The sequence below is a fragment of the Echeneis naucrates genome, chromosome 15 (assembly GCF_900963305.1).
Source record: "Echeneis naucrates chromosome 15, fEcheNa1.1, whole genome shotgun sequence".
NCBI lineage: Eukaryota > Metazoa > Chordata > Actinopteri > Carangiformes > Echeneidae > Echeneis > Echeneis naucrates.
In genome coordinates this window covers 14,637,245-14,663,106 of record NC_042525.1, presented here as the reverse complement: position 1 = coordinate 14,663,106, position 25,862 = coordinate 14,637,245, and the positions used below count along the sequence as shown (strand labels likewise).

The 25,862-nt window shown below is 40.4% G+C and overlaps 1 long non-coding RNA gene across 1 annotated transcript in view; it reads right to left on the bottom strand.

Annotated features, from left to right (window-relative positions):
- Positions 1-19,189, bottom strand: part of LOC115055887 (uncharacterized) — a 59,070-nt gene extending 39,881 nt beyond the window's left edge. Inside the window, exons 1-2 of the long non-coding RNA XR_003841723.1 lie at positions 18,933-19,189; positions 4,341-4,409 (exon numbers count right to left, since the gene is read on the bottom strand). This is a non-coding gene — a long non-coding RNA (uncharacterized LOC115055887). The remainder of the gene's footprint in view (positions 1-4,340; positions 4,410-18,932) is intronic.
- Between the last annotated feature and the right edge of the window lie 6,673 nt (positions 19,190-25,862).

Below are 25,862 nucleotides of genomic sequence, written 5' to 3'. Positions count from 1 at the left end.
AATTAACTTTGGTGTTCATGAGCACTTAAATGAAACATCTCATAAGAGAAAATGCTGCACGTTAAATTATTATCAACTGAACTTGGATCACAGGGTTAAATATGTGCAGGTGTCAAACAGTTAATAGCAGTTTAACTGGAGTCTACTCATGAACACAACTAACACATTGCCACCAACAATATTCAAATACAAGAGCCAAAAATAACGTCCCTGACATCTGTAAAAAGTAAGCTATCGGTACTTCCATCAAAACTATCTCTTCCAAGTAATCCCTTTTTCATGGTATATATTTACACACAGTCGATACTCCAGTGGAGCTCAAAACATTATCAAAGTACAGTTTTGGTGTTCAATCAGGGCTGAACTTTGAATGAGAGCTATGTTACATTAGATACTGTTTTTTTTTTTTCTTCTTCATGTATGGGGGTAGGAGAGTGTTTGGTGCTTCTCTACCCGGCAACAGATAGCTGAGTCATCTCTGTCACAGCCCTCCCACGCCTACCCACACTGCACTGCTCTCTGTTTCTCTTGGTGCTGGAGATGCACAGCCACGGACATGATACCAAAACTAACTGCATCACTTCATTTAGGCCCACGGGTGACAAAAACACACGTTTACTGTAATCGGGGGGAGCCTTGACGGAACAGGACTGGCATAGGTGGGTGTGTGCGCTCAGTGTGTTTGTGTGCATATCTTCTTCTCATTATTATATGGAAACTGATTCCATTGATAATGTGCGTTCAGCTGACCAACTGTGAACATTTGGACGTTTTGAAACAGCTGCCTCAAAGTTAAGCCCAAACAAGAAGCATAAAAGGCATCAACAGGCTGGAATCTAACTGCATCCACTCCCAAGTCTTTTGACCTTGATAGTTTTGGAAGTTGCTCACAAGCAGTCTGTTGTCGAACCAAGGCCAGTTATTATCTGCCAACTATGCAAGAGTAGATTTCCAGGCCAGTCGCATCCACCACACTGGCAGCAAAGTCACAAACCTCCCTACTCATTTGCTCGTCAACATCATACTTTGTGGTAATATAAATATACCTGTATCATTCATTTCGATCTTATTGTGTAGGAGCTTGTAGCTCAGTTGATGATCTGATGTCTTACTTTGAGACTGAATAAACCATAATGTTGGTTTTGAGTTTAAGAAAGGGACGCAGGGGATGCTGGAGCCTGTTATGCCTCTCATTGTCCAAATGATCCTTTCCCTATTCCTGTAGCCCAGAGGATCAAACCACTAACACCAAATTTGCACATGTCGATGGATCTGGACATTAGCATACTGCTACAAAGAATGTTGATTGGACCTGTCTGGCTCATCTGCTTGTATAAAGAAAGCTGGAGCATTAGCGTGTACACGAGTGAGGTGCAAATTGTGAATACATCCACAGCCGCCATGGCTAATCCATAGATCATGGGCCAAATAATGAAAATCAGCATTTTAAGTAGATGGCCTGGCAGTGGGTTAACTAAATTATGAGCAAACTGTCAGTTCCACTGTCTAAAAAGTGCAGCTATTTTAAGGCTAGCTGTTGCTCAGCCAGGCTCTGAGTTGGAACTGTTAAACTGTTATTTATTCTGGGGAGAGGTCAGATGTTATTACGAGCTTTTGCGAGGGAGAATTTGTCTGATTTCTCTGCCAGTGTGCATGTTTCCTGCTGGGAGCGGGCGATGATGACTGACTTGTAAATTCAATGATGGCTTAAGCTTTTGTGAAGCAACCAAGGTTATAATGCCCAATGTGAGCAGTACTATGTCATCAGGGTAGACTGAAGGCAACAGAAAGTGGTTATTGGAAAGGGAGCAGACGGGCTTGGGAAGAAAACACATAACAGAGCCACAAATTAGCACTGGCACAATTTTGAACCACTGGAGACACTTCTTGCCGAGAGAAAGAATTAAGCTTGATGCTGAGTGTACACAACCCCATACGACTCTGCTGTCTGCGCAGGAGTTTGTGCGGACAGATATTGTCACCACAAACGTCATAACTGTGAAAGATGCAGAAAGAAAAATTTAAATGTGTAGTGTAGTGAAGCCCAGATTCAAAGCGGGATGTGGTCTGATCCATGAGAGCCGATACTTGTAGCTCACAGCTGGTGTGATAGAATCACAAGGCTGACTCGACTTTGAAGACACATTTTTCTTTTGACTAAGCAGGACAACGAATCAAAATACAGCATAAAATTGTGACGATTGAGCAAATACGGTGTGTGAAGGCAGAAGCAAATTTTGGACGTGGAGCAGTAGAAAATACCATCAATAGAAAGATGTTAATGGACACACAAACTCGCTGTTAGTCGAGGTGAAAATACAAGCACGGACATGTGATTGAAAACTAGAGAGAATATTACAGAGAAACCTGGATTTGCTGGTCAGAGCTGAGCTGAACAGAAACAGATACAGACACACGTGATCAGTACATCTGTGCAGCTGTACAGCTGGCGGTTTGGGATAAATAAACAATAGCGCATGTGGTTGAGGAGTTATATTCAAATTCATTCATTCATTCATTCATCTTCTACCGCTAATCCATCCCAGCCAATCCCAGATCACATATGGGGGGGGGGGGTGAGTACACCCTGGACAGGCCATCACAGAGCCAACACACAGAGGCGAACAACCACTCACACTCAGACCTACGGACAATTTAGAGTCTCCAGTTATCTCAAACCTGATGTCTTTGGACGGTGGGAGGAAACCCATGCAGGCATAGAAAGAACATGCAAACTCCACAGAGAAAGGCCCAGGAACTGAACCCACAACCTTGTTGTTGTGGGGCAAAAATGCTGAGCCCCATGCTGCTGTGCTGCACCTATATTCAAATTAAATTTGTTTTCCAGTTCAGATAAACACATCCCCCATACTGAAGTTAGGTAACTGTGTAGTTAGAAAGCTGACTTGCAAAGCAGCAAATACTGTAAGATGTGGTTTTCAGGCATCAAGGCTAGTTTCTGCTGATGTGTTCACTGATGTGCACGGGTCCCCGGAAGAGGGTCGGGCTGCAGAAGACTACAATTCACATGACCCAATGGGCCCGCAAACAAGACTCCCAGTACAGTGTCATTATCAAGCCATGGGCTGTAAAGCAACGATTCCACTGGTCATCAGCCATGAGACACAGCAACATTTATATCCAAACATGTTCACTTCATGCGGCCAGTGTGCAAGTTCACTGGGTTGAACTGGGTGCCATCTTGAAGAATGCTAAAATCGTTCCCTAATCAACGAAGTTAAGAGTTCATGGCAATGCTGACTAGCTAAGAGTTAGACAAACAGGAAACAAAAAGTAAAATCTAAAATTATCAGCACCCTATCATCTGCACAAATCTTAAATATGCCTGTTCTGCTAGGTAGCAGAGTCACATCCTCACATACCCAATCAGCTGTATGTGGCGAATGCAAAATGGAGCCTCCATGCCAATTCGAGTTGGCACTGTGAGACAATATGAGTTTGGCATAACAAAATGTTTTCTATGCATTTATCCATCTCAGAGATGTTAATGTAAAACTATATGAGAGCACGGAGAAATAGAGCTCACCCTGTCCTGCTGTCACTCAGCAAAACTTCCTGAGTGCAGTCGACTGTGAGTGTTTTTGACAGACTCCCATACAGAACACAGTACGCTGCTTGCAGATCTTGTGCAATGTCTGTCAGCACGGATTGTGAAAATGCCGCTGACGTCTCGACAGACTCATTCCAATACATTGATGGAAGTGATTGAAGCGGCCTCATTCGATCACCTTGGTCCATCTGAACATCACAGGGAGATAACACACCTCCACTTTCACTACAGCTGCCTTCAGAGGAGCAGTCAGTGTGTCACACCACCATTACATGACTAAGTATACTTGCCAAGTGCCAAAAATAGCCAATGTTTGCTGTAACCTGAACAACTGCCAACAAACTAAAAACACGTCACAGTTCAATTTATCCGCCCTGTGATTATCATGGCATCAGATTTGACATTTCCTACTTTTAAAATAGCGCTGCTCAGGAACTCATGAAGTAGTGCTGTTCGCATCCTGAGATATATCTACGATCCATTTACAAAAAAAAAAAAAATTCTTTTTTTTTCTTTTTAAGATTTTAAAGAAATAAAGTGAACTCCAGACAACTTGAAAAAGATGTTCAGTCTTTCACACTTTAATTCACCAAGGTCCTGGACACATTTGTAATATTTTCCAGTGAACTCTTAAATCCTCCCTGCTCTTAAGCTTGTATGAAAACCCAAAAAGAAGACAGTTTCCAGGACCTGCATTTCTTCAAAGCTTGATAAATACCAGTCAATGCTGAAAAAAAAAAAAAGCTGATGTGCAGTCGTTTTTACTTACCAGTTTGTCTTCAAAATCTTCATCCTCTTCTTCACCAGAAAGTCTTCAGTGAAAACTAAGAGGGGCAGACTGAGAGAGGAAAAAGAAGAGACAAGGAATGTTTTAATCACTGGAAGGGAAGCCAGTTATCTTCCCACACACATTTCTGAGTGTCCCACTCACACAGACCCACAGACACACAACACTCTGCCATAGACACCTTCAAAGGTCAAGCTGAATCAGGAGAGGGAAAAAAAATCAGGGACAGAGAATGAGGGAATAGAAACAAAAAAGACATAATAGAAAAGAGGAAAGAGTAATGAATAGAATGTGTCTAGAAAAGCAGATGAGAGTAAGGAGAGTGCAGAGAGGGAGACTGGGGAGAGAAAGAATGAAATGCATGGCTGAGTCATCGGTAACCACCACTTCCTCCATGCTCTGAAAAAGCTCTTCTAATGACTGGCCAAGTACTGAGGCAAGCACCATTACACACACACACACACACACACGCACGCACGCACGCACACACACGCACGCACACACACACACACACACACACACACACACACACACACACAGAAAAGAAATACTTTATCTTAATTGGGAAATTCTTGTTTGTTTTTGGGTTTTTCTTTTTTTTTGCATGTGAGCGTGTGCGTATAAAGAAAAGTCTGAGATGTCCTTCCATGAACTGAACTCAATGTGTGTGTTGTGAGAAAAGGCAAATATGTGCTAAATTGAAAAAAAGAAAAAGAAAGAAAACAGTTTTCCCATTTTCCCACAGTTCCCAGGGGCTTGCTCTCTTAAAATTGAATCATCCAGGGAAGAGTTACTTAATCGCCATCCTTCACATCCTGACTATATGCTGCTGGGGAAATGAAGTGGTTCAGAATTCTCATTTCCTTTATCTCCAGGAATTAAATCAGAAGATCCACACGAATGTTACAGCTGAGCATTAAATTGAGAATATGTAACACTTGCAGTATTTGCTTGGTTCAGTACACTCAGGGGACAAGTTTGGGCTTCCTCTGTTTGGCATAACCGGTAGCATATGGTAGACCATGCTATCTAACCTTATAACTCTCTGCTGTTTGTGTTGAAAACAACTATTATTATGCTGAAACATGCAGCAACAGTGGCTGCTTTCTGGTAAAAAACAGACTTTAAACTGAAAGCAAGTATAGGTATAGAATAAATACTGAACTCGTCGTGGACAACAGGTTTAGAGCTGCCCTTCAGAAAAACAGATGCGGTTTTTATTTTGACGTTATTTGATTAAAGCCGATTACAGCTTTTAAGTACTGAGATGGACTTTTCTAAAAAAGACTGACAGCAGGGGAAACTGCTGGCTCAGCCTTCACTAAGTAGCACACTGTGTCTTGTTTGATCTGTTAATCTGATCTGTTATAAACATCGTAAATAAGTGGTGTCTTTCATGGGGAGTTACCTCCCTGAACCATTTCTTGACAAACACCAGAACAACTTCTCCAGCTAATGCAGCTTGCCTGACACAGTGCAGGTTTGGGCTTCAACTCGTTAAAGGCCACGTCTGACTTCACTGCGGCAACATGACGTTGGGAAGCTGCATGTCACCTTGATGGTATTCACTGAGAAATGGTTCCACCACATGTTTAAACATTAAGCTGTAGGTCATAGGCGGTTTATTTTAAAGGTGACTGTTTATGCCTGCTATGTCTTTATGCTAAGCTAAATTAAGCTGGTTTCCTCCTATGTCGTTTTCTTTGCCTAGTTTTTGTTAATCAGGTTTTAAATATTTGCACGCTCAGCCTGACCAGAACTTTCTATGACATTTAGGAATTCGTCAGCTCGCCAAAGGTTAAATAACTTGTCTCAACAGTAATAACACAATTAAGTAACTGTATCATTCTGACACCATATCACCCTGTTTCTATGAGATATTCAAGAACACTGTACAGTCAGATGGAACCTCACAACCGAGAACTACTATTCATGCACAATGACAAAAAGAGTGAATCCTGGTTTTGACCATTATTCTGTGGTCTATATTTACAGTGCAGGCCCTCTGTAAGTGAGTGTGCCTCTGGGATTACTGCGATACAAATGAATTCCCACCTTATCCTTGCCTTATCCGGAGGAAACTGTGGGAACTCTGGGCCAACTTCATAAATATACACATCCTCCTCTGCAGTTCCCACGCTTCCCCAACACACATGCATACAAATCCCCATATACCAGTAGAAGCAGGAACAGAAGTGGGCAAGGCGTTTCATGCATTTTTTACATAGTCACATTATCAGTGACTGAAACAGGGAACACAGACAGATGACTGCACCAGATGCTACGAAGTGGCTTATTGGGTATGACTGGTAAACCGGATATAACAGTTTTGCAGTGTCAGTGCTGCTCTGAAGACTATATATCTCAGTTTCTGGTAAAGGACCCTCACCTTGCATTACCCTACAGCTCCTTTAGCCTTCAACCTTAGAGCAGCTTTGCAAACAAGGCAGAAACCATCACTGACAGTGATGAGCTACATGCGAGTTTTCAGAACACTGGCCTTTGATTTGCAAATGAAAAACAAAGAGCTGGATGCCACTGACTCTTATTGCAGGTTGATTATCTGAGGACATAATCAAAGACAATGATCACCAGAGCCAGAATGTTTCAGCCTCTAAGGACCATTCTCCTGCTCCTATAAAATTTAATGTCAGTCATCCAATAAAGACTCTCGATGTATAATTTGATAATATATACAGACAATGGCTGGCACACATTCCTGTCCCAACAATCATAGCTTAAAATACAGCTATAGTACATGGAAGAGTTAATGAATGGCAGCTTTTAAGTGTTTTTAGGTTCTTCCTTGCCAGTTTTGTCAGCCGCTACACAGGGTGACACGTAGGCACTTACAGACAAAGAGAGAAAGTCAGATTTTGTGAAATGCTGGCTCAGCAAAGAGCTGATTGTGGGAGGTTAGTGGGAGACCAAGTCTACAGATAAGTCAAGGAGAACCATTACACATAATATCAGAATGAATAGGACAAGTAATCTATCTTTAGCACCTGTGTGAGAATCAGACCTGACTGTACTCTGCAGAAGAATTGATTGCATATGTTTTAGTGTTGTTTTTTTTTTTTTGTTGTTGTTTTTTTTTAAACCTCTGGCCTTTTTTGAACTGCAACTGAGAGTGAAATGGCTGTTCAGGCTAATGTCACGTTCGGCACCAAAGATATAATGCGCACGCACGAACGCACAGGTACATAAATACATTGTAGGTGAATAACATTTATTAATAGCAAAGGTCTGAGGCCAACCCACAACTCTTTGTTGTATGTCGCGCCCCCTCTCCCCTAGCTTCCTGTCTTTCTCACCGTTGCTGTAATCAAAGCAAAAATGCCCTCCACAATAACTAATTTTAAATTGAAGGGTCACGTTGTATGATGCTGATGTGGCAAAGGCTCTTGATGACCAACCTTAAAGAAAAAGAGTCAGAACTGATACGCAAGTCTGTTTTTGTACATTCTACCAGGTCACTTGTAAGTCACTTCTTTAACGAAAGGAACTAAGGTAGATAAGGCCTGCTTGTTGAGCTAAAAGGTCTGGTTTTCATTAAAACATGTTTGTGTGGACATGTGGACGGTTTGAGCATCACATGATGGTTAAAATTAAAGATCAAAAATACATCTGTTTCCTACATAGAGCTCTTTAGAGGAGTTTTCTTCTTGAAAGGCTGTGTAATTACTTTTCCTACAAAGTCAATATTTATGGGTGGTTGGTCATCTGTCAGCAACAACTGCCTGCTGTTGTGTGCTGCTGGAAATTCAGGATATTGTCAGAAAACGGTGCATTTCTGATTGTATCTTGCGACATAAACTTTTTGAGAAGGCAGCTTATGTTCTCAAGGCTGTCAGGTTACATCAGCAAAACATGATGATTCACCCACCAAACACAGAGCAAGAGATTCTCTCCTTTAAAGTTTTCATAGTCATCTGACAAATATGACAATATTTACTGGAGTCAAACACATTAGCTCCATTCTCAGTATCTTCGTAAATGACTTTGTAAAGCAGCAAACGTCCCTGGCTTTATATAAACTGGTGGTATTGATGTGACTATATCAGTTACTCAAACACGAATGAACAGAAAGTGCCTAAATCTCAGTGTGTTGATGCAAGTGTTGATGCTCAATGGGATTGTTAGCATAATCAGCTCTTAAGTGTTATTTGATTAAAAGTTTTCTTTCCATATTCACAGGTCTTGATAATCTGAACAAACGGCCCATCGCCTCCTTTCATGCCAAGTGATTGCCAAGTGATCTTGATTCATGTGCTATAAAACCAGTAAACTTTAACACTTATACATCCTCTCATTTTGTTGTCAGTCTCAGACTTTTCTCTCAACCTTAAAAACAAAAACAAACTCAATGTCTTGATTTTATTATGTTGAGGGTGAAAATGACACTTCAGAAAAGAACATTTCCATCCCTCTCTTTCTCCACCAGTCATTTCCACTTTTTAAAAACAACATGTGCTTCCACCTCTGTCCTCTAAACTATGAATTTGCCACTGCTGGTTACTGGCTGTAGCTGTGTGTTGACGTAAAGTGGAACAATTTGTCTGGTGATGTTTTGCCATGGAAACACTGTTTAGGAGGCACACTCAGATTTTATTAGTAGGAATGGACCAGCACTAACACACGTATTAACTGCATCTCTCTTTTTCTGTCATCATTCATCATACAGGAGACAAACTTTTAGTGCCACAGTCCTGCATGTACATCCAACGGCACATTTAAATTGAATTGACACTTAAAACAATATGCACTAAATACCCTAATACCCAATCAACTGTGTGAATATGTCTGAAAGTTTCAGACAACCCCCCCCCCCACACACACACACACACAAAAAAAGCATTTTAGATTATGCATATTGACTCATTCCAACTGACTAGAAATAACACATTCTGCTTCCGCCATTAACACAAAACATTAGGACTTTATGTAAATTATATGGTGCAAGGCGAGTGTATTTTTGAGAATACTGGGCTGTGTAACAGAGAATGTAGTGCTTAAAGCTGTCAGCTACAAAGGCGCCTAAAGTGAGACATAGAATGATATGTGCGTCGTCGCTTTACAGAAATCGAAAGCCATCATTTTCATAATGTGAGTTTATAACACTAAGGCTGAACAGCTGTTACATGAGTTGAAAACTATACAAAAAAAAAAAAAAAAAAAAAAAATCGGTAATATGAAAAGTGGAACTGCCTAAAATCATAGAGACGCAAAACACAGGAAAAGAGCATCATCAAAGAGGAACTGTGGTCTCTCGGCAACAGAACAATTATTTTTTACTAAGCAATACCGATAACTAAACTAATCATTGCCTCAAACATATACTGCAGTGTAGCATCTATCTTACTTTGGCTGGTCCTGCAAAATGATTCCCCTGTCTCCCCCACATCGTAATTTTATCCTCATTCTGCATCCAGTTTGGGAGAATCCAGTCTGGGTCTGGGTCATGAGTCAGAGGGAGCTGAGGATCTGACTCACCTCCTGGGGAGTCTAAACACCGTCAGTTTCCAGGTGATAGACTAAGACACTATTGTGTTTCTGGCTGGACAGCTGAGGCACTTTTCCCCAAAGAATAAAGTGTGTTATCCTGCGTCTGTGTGGTAATGAATGTGATGTCTTATGAGCCTTTGCATCAGTGTGGGAGTTTCTATGTGTGTGGTCTTGTGGATTGAACGTGTGTGACGGAAACAGAGAAAATGTGTCTGCTTCCACTGCGATTAATGCCGGAGTGAGACCACCGTGCTCGATGCTGCAGGTGGGATGTCTTTGTCTCTGCTGAGGCTCCAGCAGTGACTCAGTCTCCCTGAGAACTCTTAAGTTACTGAATTCATATGAGCGCCAATACGGATCACATTAAAGTGGGAGCGAGGTGGATAGGAACCAGACAATTCTAAATATCAAAAAAATGCTGTGGTGAGATTTCTCTCCTTTATTTGTTTTCCGTAGAGTGAATAAAATATGGCACATTTGGGGACTGTTGGTCAGACAAACAAAGTCATCTGATAATGTCACATGCTTTTAACCGTTTAACTTTTAATCAGTCAAAGAGTATCCAGAGATTAAAAACATGGACTGACGTTGACAACAAATGGCCTATTTTCAATGTATCTCTACTCTCCGTCAGGTCTCTTCTGAAGACATACTTTTATCAGCGTGGCTTTGCTGATTTTAAGTAAACTTTTATATATTTCACAGGATCTTATTTTCAATTTTACTCTATAATTATGGTTTTATGCACTAAGCCAGTGCAGTGTTTAACGTTTAGTTTGTTTTGAAAAGTGCTCTATAAATAAAGATTATTAATATCGTTCGCATTAGCAAACTATTGATCAAGTATTAGATTTGGGCTTGTAATGTAGACACACGCATACATGCGCGCACACAGTAATTCATCCTAATGCACAGCTGCCTCTGCCGTCACTGCGCTGATCCACTGTGTGAACCAAAACCTGACTGCTTCTCACTACTCATCCCCACTGTTGCTGTTAAAGTGTGCCAATCAATACTGCCAGCTAACCCCCACCAGCCAATCAATGCTTCTCATTTCCCAAAGGGGGTGGGGATTCACATGTTCTCTTTCATTTATTGGAAATGACAGAGGTTGAAAGAGTCCATTGATGGTGGCAATGCTGCAGGGCACGAACAGGCTGAGCCTCAATTCTGTCATGGATGATGTGGAAAACACCGCCCTCCTCTGGCAGCACAGAGAGGACAGGGGTCTTCTTTATCTGCTCACTATTTCATCGGCTTTAAAGATGTTCACAGTAACATACGATTTCAGCAATACCAGATATATTTGCATTTTCTTCTAAAGTGGCACATCCGGTGCAGAAAACACTTTTTTTTTTTTTGGTACATTTAAACACTCTTGGGTCCAAATTACAGCAATGTCTGGCTGAGTGTAGATTTTACTACTTTGCTGCACACAGTGCTGGACATTCACTCGGGCTATCACACCATGTCATGTAGAACCACTGCACACAAAGACACACCGTGCAGCTGCTTTAACCTGAAGTCAGACAGGGACCAGGGCTGTCAATATGATGTCCCAATATTACATGTGGAGCATTTCTTCTCCTTTAGTAGCCATGTTTATCTGAATGATACTACTAGATAAATTAAAATAATAAGCTAGGAAGAAAACATGCTTGCCTTTCTCAAATTCAATAAAGCTGGAGAAATTTAACCTGTGGTTAAAAGTAATGAAAGCCTTTTATTTAAACTTTACTTAGAGGAGTCATTTAAGGGTTGAGGAAAGGTTTCAGTTTCTGCAGCTTTCTAACTCAAACAGCAGATGGAGGCAGACCTAACCTTTAGCTCTGAGGCTGAATATGAAAAAAACCTGTGGTAAGGAGAGAGGAGCTGCAAGAACTCCTCATTTTCTTCTCTGATTTCTCTGATTGATCTCTCATCAATCTCACGATTGATTAGTGAATTAATTAATTATATTATTAACATGGTGGAACCTGGGGAAACAACCCAAAGCCTAAAGGTGATGTGATCTTTTCTGTGGACCAAATGATCAATTATTTGACTCATCCAACAAATTTGTGTGCAGTGAACCATCAACTTCCATCGATAGTATGACTGCTCACTTCTGCTCATTTATTTATATTTATTCCCTTTTAGGCTTCTATCAGCTTGTTTGAAATTGTAATGCTATTGAAAATCTAGATTATTAACATCAGGTCTGTTACTTAATTTTTTTTTTTTGCTTGAGCAGCTAAAGACATTGTGCAGATGGTCGTTGGGCAGAAAAGGCTCTCTGTTCAATGTGTAATGCCTTTGGCTTTCCACTGAGTGGCGATACAGGTCTGCGTACAGCAGGTGTGTGGTGAAACTTTCTCCAAATCTAATCACATGCTAAAATGAATGAAAAACTACACTGAATCAAAAAGCATACATTGAAGATGATCGACAGCTTAGAGCTGCCTGATTCACTGTTCGGTTACTTCTTGTGACTTCTGCCACATGAAAACATTATGTTAACGCTACTTTGAAGAAAATAATAATAATAAAAAATTGCATAATCAAGTAGTCAACACAATGAACATGATGAATGTTACATTAGTCATTTTCATTGCAGTTCATTGTTGGCTTTGACCTTTGACCCTTTCTTTCACTGTATACACAGAGGAAGTTCCTGTAGCAACAGCGCAATTTAAAAAAAGAAAAAAGAAAAAAAAAAAAGCAGATATGTAAATGCATGTGAGGCAACAATCATTTTGCATGAAAAGATAATCAAATGCTGCATGAAAACCTATTTTTATGAAGAGAGTTTCAGACTCCACCACCACCACTTCCTTTGCTGTAAAGCCACTGGGTGCACATCTTTACTGGAAACCAGTAGCTGTGACTAAAAACCCCACTGTAGTGTATAGTGCACTTGTGGCAGCCGTTACTTACCAATAAATTTCTCTGTGTCTCACGGTTCTTGCATAGACGCCTTAGTGTCACATATGAACTGTCTCACATCCTCCCAGCTACACCCTGAGGGCACGTCTTAATGCGAACCAATAAATTTAACTGTAAACCAGTGTGGTCAACCAACAAAATCTACCTAGCCCTTGTCGATTCATAGGCAGGTTTTCTTTCTATGTTTCATATGAAGGAATAAGCATGACCACAGCCACTGTTGCTGAAGTCACTACTGTTTCTACCTCCAGACTGAAGGTGAAAACAGATTTGTTCCCGATGGTCTCACCATCCAACCGCTCTGCAGAGACCAGACCTCTGCTGCCGGAGAACAACTCCACAACAAGCTAAACTGCAGCCTTCAAAACGTTTAACCTTTGAACATCCTTGCACATTGTTGTACTTCCTCCTCGCATATTTGGCACTCATGAGAATGGCACAGGTTTGTGTCTGAATTCTTCAGACTGAAAAACGTAGATCAGCTGATGATGTAAATCCCACATGCGGGTCGATTTCTTTGGCGAGGGCGCAGAGCCTACAGTAAGAAGCAGAAGGGAATGAAAGCATCTCTTTCTCCCAGCTCCTTTTGGGTTGGAGCAATGCAACACAGCCACGCAAGTGAACTACATGTGCAAGTTATCAGCTGATAAACGTTCAGAGCTAATGGTTTGAAATCCACTTTGATAACGCAGGAATGCTCTGGGCAACAATCTGGGCTAATCAGTAGACCTTCCACTGTACTTTCACTTTAGCTTCAAAAGGAAAAGATAAAAGCTAATAGCTGAACACAGGAGCAGCAGGTATCCACACACACTGTACACATTCATAGTCTGTCTGCACAAACACCCTCACAAAATAAAGGCACACCTTCTTTCACAGTCCTTTTTGCAGTTGAGCAAAATCCTCACTGAACCAGAATGCTCCCCTTAAAAAAAAAAAAAAAATCCCCTCAATATAAATTTTGTGGCTCTTGTTTTTTCTCACCATCTCTCAGGCTCAACACCTTACTGTCTAGCTTGAAATGTAACACTATGCCTGTCAAGCTGCAAAGCAGGCTGTCATTATCAATTTCTGAAAGGTTGAAAGGGTTGAGATGACAGGGTTTTTTTTTTTTTTTTTATGTCAGAATCGAGGCTTTGACTGTGACAAATGAGGAAGTGCTACTGTCCTCGTTCTACAAGTGATGCATGTGTGTGCATTAATATCCATGCTGGAGATGTATGTACTGTACAATTACTACTGCATTCTGAATGAATGATCATCGGTGATCTGGTAGCTTTTACTGCTGAAGAAACTGGCACGGACATGAATCCAAAAGCTTCATGGATTCATGGTGGAGTGGGAGTGGCATAGAATCTCAACAGGAAGGGAGGGGAGTAATAGTATGTGGGATTAAATGCAAACCTTGAATTTCATTAGGCAAAAAAAAAAAAAAAGAAAGAAAGGCATGTAATGCTCTTATGTTTCCTGGATTCATCTTAATTTTACTGAGGTGCAACATTTGAAAAGAATCAGTAAACAGCTAGCCCAAGCCCAAGCACATTAAAAACTGACTGCAGTCTGCTGGGTGATTGCTTGCTAATTTCATGGTGCTTTACTATTGAATATGATTTTGACTTTTAGTTGGAGCCATGCTATCCTTCTCCCCCTGGGCCTAGCTTTTATTTTATGCTAAGCCTGGCTTTAGCTCAACAGTATAATTAGCAGTTAATATAAATAATGGGATAGTCTCATATGACCACGGCTCACACACAGTGACCGTTGTCAGCAGCTGCCCTCGGCCTTATGAGGCTTTACAGGCAAGTTTCATCTCCCTATAAACATATCAGCTGCTGCGGTTACCTGTTGCAGCTGGTTTTAATCATAGCAGGGATCCAATAACAAATAAACAACTGTACATGCAATCTCTGCAAATAAATATGTTTCCCATGTCAAAGCTATTCCTTTCAGACCATAATGAGAGCTTAAGAACTCAGGTGAAACTACTACTGCAGGAAATGACACATAGTGGCTTCCGAGGGAAAATCCAGAGTAGAAAAATGTCGAGAAAAGCAACTTTACTTTGGTGAATTTGTCCAGTGCAGGCTGAGAAAGGTTTTACAAAACCAAAAGGTTATAAAAGAGGAGACAGGAAGGAACATGATGCTCACACAACTGAAGTGAGAGCAAGGCAATGAAGGTGCACCTACCAGGGTTTTGAGTGATATTGAAATGATTTGGTATTTTCTGCTCTGAGACTTACTGGTGTTAAATCAATAACATCGCTGACTGATGACCAATGAAATTCTATAATTCAGAGTGAGTTGGAGGATTACAAATGTGACACAGAGATGACTCAAGCTAATTTCAGTACTGCATGAGCGTGTGTGATGTAAAAGCTGCCTACTCATTTGTGTTTGTTGTTGCACAAACACAAGTTTAGTTTCATTTGAATGGGCCATTTGCGGTTAGGACTCTCTAACCTCTCAGCAGACATCTGCTGGCAGGTTGTTCACATTTACTGAATACAGTCTGAGCAAGCAACAGGCGAAGCTTTGAAGCATCTTCTGGGGCGAATGATTGCAGGCCCAGTCAGCCTGTTAAGGGTCACTTGGCCAGTCCAGGTTTTGGCTGTCGAGTCTGAGCTTGGATGAGCTATGAATCACGGGACTACATGTATGTGAAAGGGGGATCACTAGCATAATCTTACTCTGCAGTTTTGTTTTTTCTTTTTTAAGCATCTTTGAATTCTTTGGTTTGGTGATGCTGTGTAAAGGCAACATGCCGACTGCACCATCAAACACAATGATGTCATTGTATTTGCAATTTGTTGCTGTTGCATTAAATTGATGCAGATAATGAAAGTTTGTGTTTGTTTAATTGGTTCCAGATGTTCAAGAGTCCCAAAAAGCATAATGCTGCAGTGGAGGCTGGTATGTGTGATTTTTACAGGCTGTAAATAATAAATGCTCAACTCCAGAGACTGTATTTCTGGTTTGTTCTCACTTCCATTTTCTGTAAATTATATAGAATAAATAAATAGTGACAACACTACTGCTTCCCTTTTCTTGTCTGCTTTAGAACTTTGCTAGATTCTTTGGTTTGGCGCTTTCCCTCAGCCTCCACTGAGCATGATCGGAAAAGCTCTAGCTAACCAGCTTAGGGTTAGGGTTACGTTATGATATACTGAATTTATACTCACACCGACTCAAATGAACTGAAGCCTATTCGAACAGAGGCACAGCACACAGGGCAACACATAATTGGCCAGTTCCTGCTTTGACATCATTTTCATACGCCAACACAACCCACAGCACAGAAAAATTGATTACCACAGTGACACTTAAGAAGGCATTCTCTAATGTGGCCACTGTGTGAGCTCACCATGGTAAATGAATTACAGCAGGGGTCACGGTATTAAACTGCAGTCAAAAAGATTGCACAATGGAAGAATTTTAATTGGGGAATAATATGGATCACTACTTCCACATTCTCTGTGGTAAGCCACATTAACAAATCCTTTACTTTGACAGTTTAACACTTATGGCATAATTTCCTTTGGGCCTGCCAACAATTTCAACATTTTCATTATAAATTAATGGAGTCATATTTTTGTCAGCCTTAAGCCTTAAACAGCCTTAAGTTGAAGACTATAATTCTTTTGGAGTTGTGATTCTGACTGCCTGATCTGTGTAGCACATTTAATTTCATTTGGACTTTCAGTTGCTATGTTAATCTACTATAGTTGCAAAGAGTAACTGCTGGTGTTGCTATAAAGCATGACGCAACCGATCTGGATCATAAACCTCAAAGATTGCTTTTGCATTGGAATAATAAAAGCATTGATTAAAATGGTGCAACAGATGATAAAATACTGATTATAGTAGGCTTAGTGGTAGCGCTGACTATGAAGCACAGTCTGGACATTCAGACACTGTCCTGAGAAGCGAAATTTGTTAGTTGAATAAGGGAAAATGCTGGTAGGTGAACTTTTATGCATACGAGAATTTGGATATCATTGTCATTTGTTATCGGGACACATGAAACTGGAAACAGAGTCAGCATTGGTAAACCTATTCTTAACCCAGAGTCACTATTAGTGAAGCTCACTTTGTGATTGCTATACCAGTTGCTCAAGTTTTTAAAGTTAATTGAGGATTAACAAAGTTTTGGACTAACACTGGCCCCTAGTGGTATTGCACAAGCGCAACAAATCTATATACCATCTGCACATGATTGAAGGAGTAGTATTGTAGCGGCATTATTATGAGACATATATTTAAGACCTATTATATATTTATTCATTCATTCATCTATTACTTCAATAAGTACAGACTACAATATCCACAACTGGAATATCTATACAGGTATCAGTTGGCTGGTTGCAAACTCTCAGCAAAGCTGGAGTACATTTTGAAAGTTTACAAGTGTTTTGCATATCTGATAGTTATCTGTCATCTTGCCTCAGTGCCAAAAACATAACATTAGAGCTAGTGTCACTTCTTCCTGCTGAGCACCATATTTAGTTGCTGAAGATGCGAAATTGTGCAAGCAGCAAGAGGAAGTTTGTGCATCTGAGGTCACTAGGAAGCAAAATGGGGAAATTAGTTGCTGTCTTTATACCAAAGACACACAGGGAAATCAATGTGTTATCTCAAAAAGTTTTTTTTTGTTTTTTTTTGTTTTTTTTTTTTAATTCAAGGCGGTACATTATAAATAAAGCAAGAGGGGAACTCAATTGTTGGCAGGGAAGAGAACAAGACTGCTGAAATTATATCCAAATGGTTAATTATGAGAGAACAACAACAACTCAAAGGGGAATTAATACTACAAAAAAAAATAAATTCTTTAAATCACCCCAAAACTACAAAAAAAAAGGGTTAAAAAAAAAAAAAAAACTAAAACTAAAACCTAAAATGAAATGAATGATCCCCTGAGCTTTCAGAACCAGCTCAGGTTTCTCATGATCAGATCTGTTAAGTCAAACCCTTTTCCACAGCAAGGCCTCAACTGCGGTAATGCAAAGAGGCGCCCAAATCCCATGAGATTTCCTGAATTCATAACCACATCTCAGAGACTGGATCAGCAGATAATGACCAACTACTGGTGGAAGCCTGTTAACAGAGACAGTGAAATGAATATGAAAGCTCCACAAAAAGATACTTCCCTTTTATTTATTTATTTCTTTTTTAACTTCTACTTCCAATGTGCGGAATGAACCAAAATATAGAAATAAAACACCTGCATTGAGATGACCTTGTTTGGTTTGAATGCAATGAGGCCAAATATAGACTGTCTCTGCTGAGCGCACCAAATATAGTCTCTTGGATCAAACACTGTAATGTATCTGAATCTTTATTAACACTTCAGAATCAGACTTTGCAGTGCAGATAGACCTTTGAAGCCAACGGCTAGAAATGTGTCACGTCCCAGCTCGACCTTCAGTGAACGGCACAGACAATTGCGATCTTGAACACCTCGTTTTCGACTGCACCTGAACGCCGCATCTCCCATTGACTTCCCCGTGCGCAGCAGCTCGCCTCCAGCGGAGCGGCTGCGGCGACGCCCGCCGTTTTCTGTTCAGACTCTTTCAAGGAGGTGACGCTCAGCTGCTAAAGCTCACACATGATAAGGATCAGACTGTCAAAGTCGCATGAATGTTTTCTGCGGGATGGAGGTGATCAAATCCGGGCGCAGTTCCTGTATCTGCAGCGCACCGTAGGAAAAAGTCCACAATGTTGCACTAAGTTTAAAAAAAAAAAACGTTTCAGGTCAAGTCATTCAGCAGGTTTAAAATAAAAAAAGTAGAAAAGGAAGAGGAAGGCTGGTTACTATCTCTGTCTGATACCGCATACTTCCTTTTATCTTTGCACAATCCGCCCATTACGCCTGAGTGTGCTGCACGACCGTCAAACTTCTGAACTTTTTTTTTTTTTTAAGCGAGAAGACTGCGAAAACTTCTGTTCTTTTAAAAGAAATAATACGTTTTCAAATGTCGCTCTGATGTTGCACAAAAAAAAAGTCAGCCTGCAGAGCTTGATCGAGAACCTGCTTCCTCATTTGGGACTTTGAAGGCAGCACAGCTGTGAGGTAGAGAACTTAAAGAGTTTTCATTCACGGTCAACTTCAATTCAGTGGCGTTAGAAAAAATAAATAAAGACTTACCACAGACATCAGGGCACACACTCTGCAGCTCCTAGTTTCTCATTCTTATTATTATTATTTTTTTAAGTTTCTTTCTTCTTCTTCTTCTTCTTCTAACTTGGCACACTGTACCGGTATGACCTGACCTTCCGCTGTCTCTGACTGCTAGCTGTGTGCAGTGTGAGCGGCTCCTCGGCGTCCCTTCGGCCGCCTGAGCGCCCTGACTGCCGCCGGAGCGCTCCTCCGCAGCTCCGCCATTCATACTGACACCGCTCACACTTGCACTCTAATACGGTTTGGTTTTTTTTTTTTTTTTTTGGGTCACACCCACCATGCCGGTCCTTCCCTCTGTGGTGCAGCAGGGGAAGCCTCGTCATGAATGGACTTCTGTGTTTGACATCACACTCACACGGAATAAAACGGTAACGGACATCACGTCCGCCGTCACAACCTGACTTTAGGAAGTTACACACACTGTCACTGCAAAGTGGCCGTCGGCTCAAATGAACACTATGTGTCAAAGTATTCAACACCCTGTAGGCTATATGCACACACATGTATAAATATAGACATATGGATAAAAGAGTGTCCTCCATCTTGGATTCCATGCTAATAATGTTAGTTGTACAATGCTAACGCCTACATGCTAATTTGCTACAGAGAGTATCCATATGTTGATTTTTAGCAGGCAGCATGTCTCTGCTGTAGCACAACATGCTAACGTGCTAACTGGACGTTAGGTAGGTGATGAGATGTTTCCCCGGAGAAGATAAAACTACGAATGGCTTGTGCTGCGGTCCGTCCTCTGGACTCCATGGCCGAGCACATACCATTTCAAGAAAAGGTTTCAGTCTAGACAAACAGCTGAGCAGCTTGAACAGCCGTTTGTCAGCATGGATACAAGTAAGCACTGATAATGTCTAAAAAGCTTTTTTTTTCTGTTGGTAAACTCGTCTGGCTGCAGTTTTCAGCACAAAATCGAACACAAACATCCTAAAATCGTAGAGATCCCATCGCTCATCCAAACAGTAGCATTAAAAAAAGCTCAAATCAAATGCAAAAAGCTGAATTCAACCAGTCATCATCCCTCTTTCTTACTTTCATCCTTTGTATATTACTAGTACAGGAATATGCAGATCTATTATAGTAAGCCATGCATAAAGAAGACGGGGAAATTCTGCACATTTTCATGAACACACACATACAAAGGAAGTAAAAGCAGAAGTTGTGGCAAAGGCTGGGGAGAGTTCCCTGCAGCTTGTTTCGCTTAGCTCTTGATACCTGGCTTAAAAGGAGACACGGGCTATTAATAGAGGGGAAAGGGTGTCCTTCAACCATCACCTTTCTCAGGAAATTGTCCTCTCTCAAGTCTCAGTGGAAAATTTGTCTTCCTGGAATGGAAAGTCTGTTCAGTATTGAAGGAAGTGACCTGAAATATACCCAGTGAATTTTATATATATATATATATATATATATATATATATATATACTTTTTTTTTTTTTTTTTTTAAACTTGAAAAGTTTTATAAAGTTTCTCTCAGTGTAAATTGTGTGGAAACAGCATCTAATCAAACCGCATCCTGTAGGGCTGACCTGGGGGAGCTCAGAGGACGTTAGATGCGGGAAGTACAGATGTGGTGTCATGCTGGAAGGATTCCTCCCATGACAGATGTTTCAAAAATGTTTGTCAAGAAAAAAAGAAAAAAGCCTGCTTTCTTTCTGATTTTTGAGGAGTACAGTAGTATGTTTTTTGGCCTGTAACATGCTAAATGAAGCAATGAAGGCTGCTTATAATGCATTATTCAGAATTTATATTTCTACTACACCCATTTTTTATATATTTCATATAATCCCTTACTCTATTGATTTACTTCTTCATGATGGTACTCCTGGGTTGAGCTGGAACCCAAAATTACTTCAACTAGAACTCAAAAGCCAATTGTGCCCAGAGCTTCAGGCTTGTTTTCTTTCCTTGGTTTTCTGTCATGCCGCGACCACATTGCAAATGCATCTTGTAGTATCTGTTACTCATACAGAAATGTAACCAGTTGACTAAATGAGTGGAACTGTGTGGAACTTCTAAGAAGGAGAGTTGATCTGTGAAATGTTGGGCCTCTATGTTTTCAGCTCGTATGATGTGCTGAAAGGATTTCAAAGCATATGAAGAAGAATAACTTCAACTTTAAAGTGATCAGAAAGAGACAAAGAGAACCACAATCTGACAAAACTACAATGATGAAGAACAACCACAGAGACACATGAACAGGCAGAGACAAAATACGACTTCAAAGATGGAAACCAAGAACAAAAAAGGTAGAGAACAACAAGAAGACAAATGATAAGCACAAAGAGACAGACAATGACCAAAAGCAACTAAGAGATAAAGTTGCTGTAAATGGGTTATGGCATTTTGCAATCATTTTGTTTGTTTTAGTCTGGGGTATCTCTATGGTCAGGGGCCAAACCCAGTCCATCATCATACCGCCTATTATAATTGGGTTGTAAGGGGGTAGGAGCCAATCCTCTATGGCAGCAGGGTGCTGGTCTAATAACCCGTGAAGAAGAGCCTTCAATGGAAAGGAGAACACTCAGCACTAAACCACACATCCACACACATATTAGTGCCCTCTGTCGCGTGCACGCATCGCACTAAACTCATCACAAAATCATCGCAGCTTTGCAGCTTAGCATTAGAACTTTGATCATGTGAGCCACACTCCTCTCAAAAGCAGTGTTCTGTCGGGGTGTCTCATCCTTGTTTTCTTCCACAGTCTCAAGGTCAAAGGCTGATTTACATTGTTGCTACAGGTGTGAGGAATTCAGGTTATACCATTGCTGACTGGGCTGCAGGTTATATTATTATTGAGTATGCTTGGCTTTTGGGGTTTTTTGGTAGGATATTTAACTCAAGGGTGTTGAAGCCACGACTGGTGTAAATAGGTTTAATGGAGAAACAGTTTGTTTTGTTAGACGTGATACCTAATTAATGCGACCCTCTCTTGGTTGGTCTTGAGGACGGGTTTAGTAAATATAAGCCTCTGGCTACCAAGACTGAAGGCTTGTACCTCAACTCCAGTGTGTACCCGGCCTTGGCCCATTGTTAGTTGGGATTGGCTCCAGCACCCCCGCGTCCCAGAAATGGATAATCAGTAGAAGATGAATGAATGAGCTAATTTACAGCTACCATTTAACCTAAATGTGCTTGTCTTTGAACTGTGAGTGGAAGCCGAGTACCTGTAGGGAACTCAAAGAATGTGCTGTGAGCCCATGCTGCGAACCACTTACCAGCACCTTCACCCAAGTCCAGGTGACCTTCATTCATCCGTACTTTTTTCAGATATAGATGGCAGGTTGAGGCTTTATAAGAAATTAAAGTAATATAAGGAAATATGATATAATAATATAAGAAATGTCAGTAATATGTAGAACCAAGAACACAAGAAAAAGCACTGCGTGCACTGAATACTGTGCTATACTATTCACTGTGACTGGCTGGATTTCTTTCCTGAAGGCAGAACACTTTTTCACACAGTCTGAGTAGAGACAGTCATTACAAACACTGGACTAAGTCAAGGTTGCCTGTTTCACAATACATAGCTACGTGTTGCCTGGGGAAAAGAACACAACTCCCACATTATTACACAATCTTACTTTGTGTGGTGATCCAGTGTGACTTACAATAAATCCTATTAGAGGCATGTTCGCCATCACCAGGATTATTGATTCAGTATCGTGATGATGGTGGTGATCTATTGGAAGGAGGCCTAGCGTGAACATTCATTGACAGACCGCACTGCCCCAGAAAACTGCCCAACCTTGATACCAAGTATGACTAGATCGTTTATAACCTGGCAAGAGTGAAGGTTCCCTTTATTAGTACTGTTATGAACTTTATGTTTGTGTTTTGAGTCAGGGGAAGCAGAGAAATGTTTTTGATTTAATGTATGAAGTCATTAACTTTGTTATCAAGGAAAGCGGAAGTCTGTTATGTTTCCAGTAGAAAATATGTGACCAACACCGAAAAACTGGACATGCCAACATATTCTCATCTCATTAAAGCATTCCCTGTAATGAGACTCTCCTGAGGAAAAACTACTCAATCAGTCATTTGGCCAATCCCCCAAGATGACATGAAATCAAGTAGATGTGAAACAATTAGTAAAAAATAAAAACGATAATTGGTTCAGGTCAGTGAAAGATCGTGATTTTGGTTTAATTTACATAAATATGTTGCCTGAGGTCACTGTGAACTTTTTCGGTGACTTGGAAGACATATGACACAACCTCATCTTGCTCCTTGTTTTATCAAAAAGCCTTCAACTCTCTGTTGAGTCACGTCAGTGTAATGTCTTATCTGCTGGTATTTTTAATTTAGAAAGTAACCACAACATACTGAAGACTGATAAAGTTAGTTTCAGTTCAGTTTCACTTTCATTCTCTTCTACTATGGCCCTGGGATTGTTAATCATTTTCATCTGTATTGTCAGATAGGCATTAAAACAAGTAAACACTACTTCAAGTTCGAGAGGGGACTTGGGGCGACTTGAGCCTGAATACATGTTCATGAAGAAGTATGTGAATGCAAATAACATGTATTTTGTAATGGACAACACTTACTAATCATTTTCAGAAATGAGTTCACACTAAACTGCCCCAAAAAATCTGCTACTCGTTTTTTGCGGCAGTTTGCAGTATTTTGCCATTTAACATAAAACCCACTGAGCCCTGTGGCACCAGAACAGCAGGGATACAAGTAGCTCACATTAGTTCAGAAAAGAGAAATCATTTAAAAAGGTAAACAGTGGAGACTTCAGCACTATTAAAACCTTTGATCATCTTAAAGACACCCACAGGCTGTGCCAGTTCCTGTTGGCCCTGAACTTAGTTCATGTGACATTGGCCGCAGGATCTGTGTTGAGGCACGTTGGCTGAGGTGGCACACATTTACAAAAAATGACAGAAACTAAATGCACAACCAGAAACTCAGATCTAGCTGTCTTACAAATTACATTTTGAAACAGTAGGTGTTTAGTTTGGGATGTTAGCATGAATAAAGGGGAGGTTTTTAAAGGTTTGCCAAATAAGATTTAATCTACATTTAATGAGGAGAGAGTACAAGCAAATCATGCTCTTTTATTTTAAATACATTCTTAACTTACATTTGTTTGATTTTAATACTTTCATTGGGGAAATTAGCATTTTCAACTCTTGGGGCAATGGAACAAGTTAAAAAAATACAGCTGCTAACCAGCTGCATAAGGAGAAACAAGGCAGAGGAGAGAAATAAGCTAAAATATTTCCACAGAGCTGAGGAATGATAGCACTCTGTAAATTCTTCCCTAAAACACACCCCTCTCACATTTCATATAATATAATATATAAATATTGATGAGTGCAGCTTTAAATGTAAAATAAATTGCAGCGCAGTATTTTGGTAGTAAAGGACACCTCGCTGAATATGATCTCTGTCTGGGAGGAGTGTTAGTGTGTTGTTTTTTGTTTTTTTTACCTTGACTGAATACAAAGATTTGTCCAAGAGGGCTGTCAGTCTTATCAATGTTTCTTGGTTTATGGTCAAAACTAAATTGGAATGATGTCATGATAATTGCTAAATAGCTGGTTAAGGGCTCTCAATTGTAAAGATTTGATGCTTTTGAATTACGCTTTGATTTTGAGCCGTCAGTGAGGCAAAGAAAGCGAGCTGATGGAAACTAGAGGAGACTGCTGGGGCTTTGCAAAGTTCCCAGACTTTATATAGATTTTAAAAATAAGTAATACACAAACTAATGCAAATCTCAAGTATCTATGTTAGATTACATATTCCTGAATAAATAAAAGACAAAGATGTAGAAATAACATCTTTAAGTATTTAGTATCTTAAGTAGCTCGTATTAAAAGTAGGATTCAAATGTTGCAAAACCCTGTTTGGTATGTGGCATCATCTTTTTCCACCAGAACTCCACCCACGTCAAACTAGCAAGAAGAAGAGAAGACAAACTCTCATTTGAAACATCGAAAACTTCTAAAACTTTGACAGAAAACAGTCCCGTCCCTCTGGAATCACAGTATTCACAGTAAATGGCTGCTTGAGAGAAAAGACTTAAGGTGCTTTCAGTTCTTTAGTCCCCATTTTTATTTTGGTGACCAAAATGTGGGTGCACAATATCATCCAAGAGAAAAGGGATGCACGCAGCAGCGGTCTCGTTCAAATGAAATTAAAAATGGGTATTAATAGAGCGGAGCATCAAGCAGTGTTCAGAAAATGAATCATCCACGTTTAGGTGGAAACAAGAACCATGTCAAGTATCCACCCAAGCAACGCTGAGTGATGATAGAGGCCAGTTAGTATGTTAATTATACTTGACAGAAATAACCACAAATATCAAAACAGTCAAGTCTGAAAGTGTCTGTGCATTTATAGCATATGTGAGTCATGTCTAGCTGCTATATTCGGGGCTTTTCAAGGATATGATGCTGAAAAAAAAAAAAAAAAAGAATTTTGTTCAGCAGCACGATGATGGTGTGGGTGGACCAGGCAATTCAGAGCTTAACAGATGCTTGAGATCCTGTGTTCTGTCCACCCATACCAAGGGAATTTTCATCGGTATGAGGAAGAGCAGACTTCCAAGTGATAGAAAGGACGTCTGATGGTCCTTTATTATGACTTTTTAATGACTGATAATGGCAGTTTTTCTTGTGCGGTAATTAAACATATTGTCATTTCATGCAAATGGCTCTGGGGCAGCTGAAATGTTTATTCCAGTAATAAGTTAAGTGAGCGAAGTTTCATTTAGTATCTTTTCTCTGAAGAGTTGTTCTGTGTGTTGCAGATCTGCGTGGAGGGTGTGGGTTACTTGTTTGTTCGGATGTTTTCCATTTTCTCTGGAATGTTCTCAGCGCTGTTGGTTAAAAATGATCTGTGGGCTGAACACACACATGCACATCCTCCCA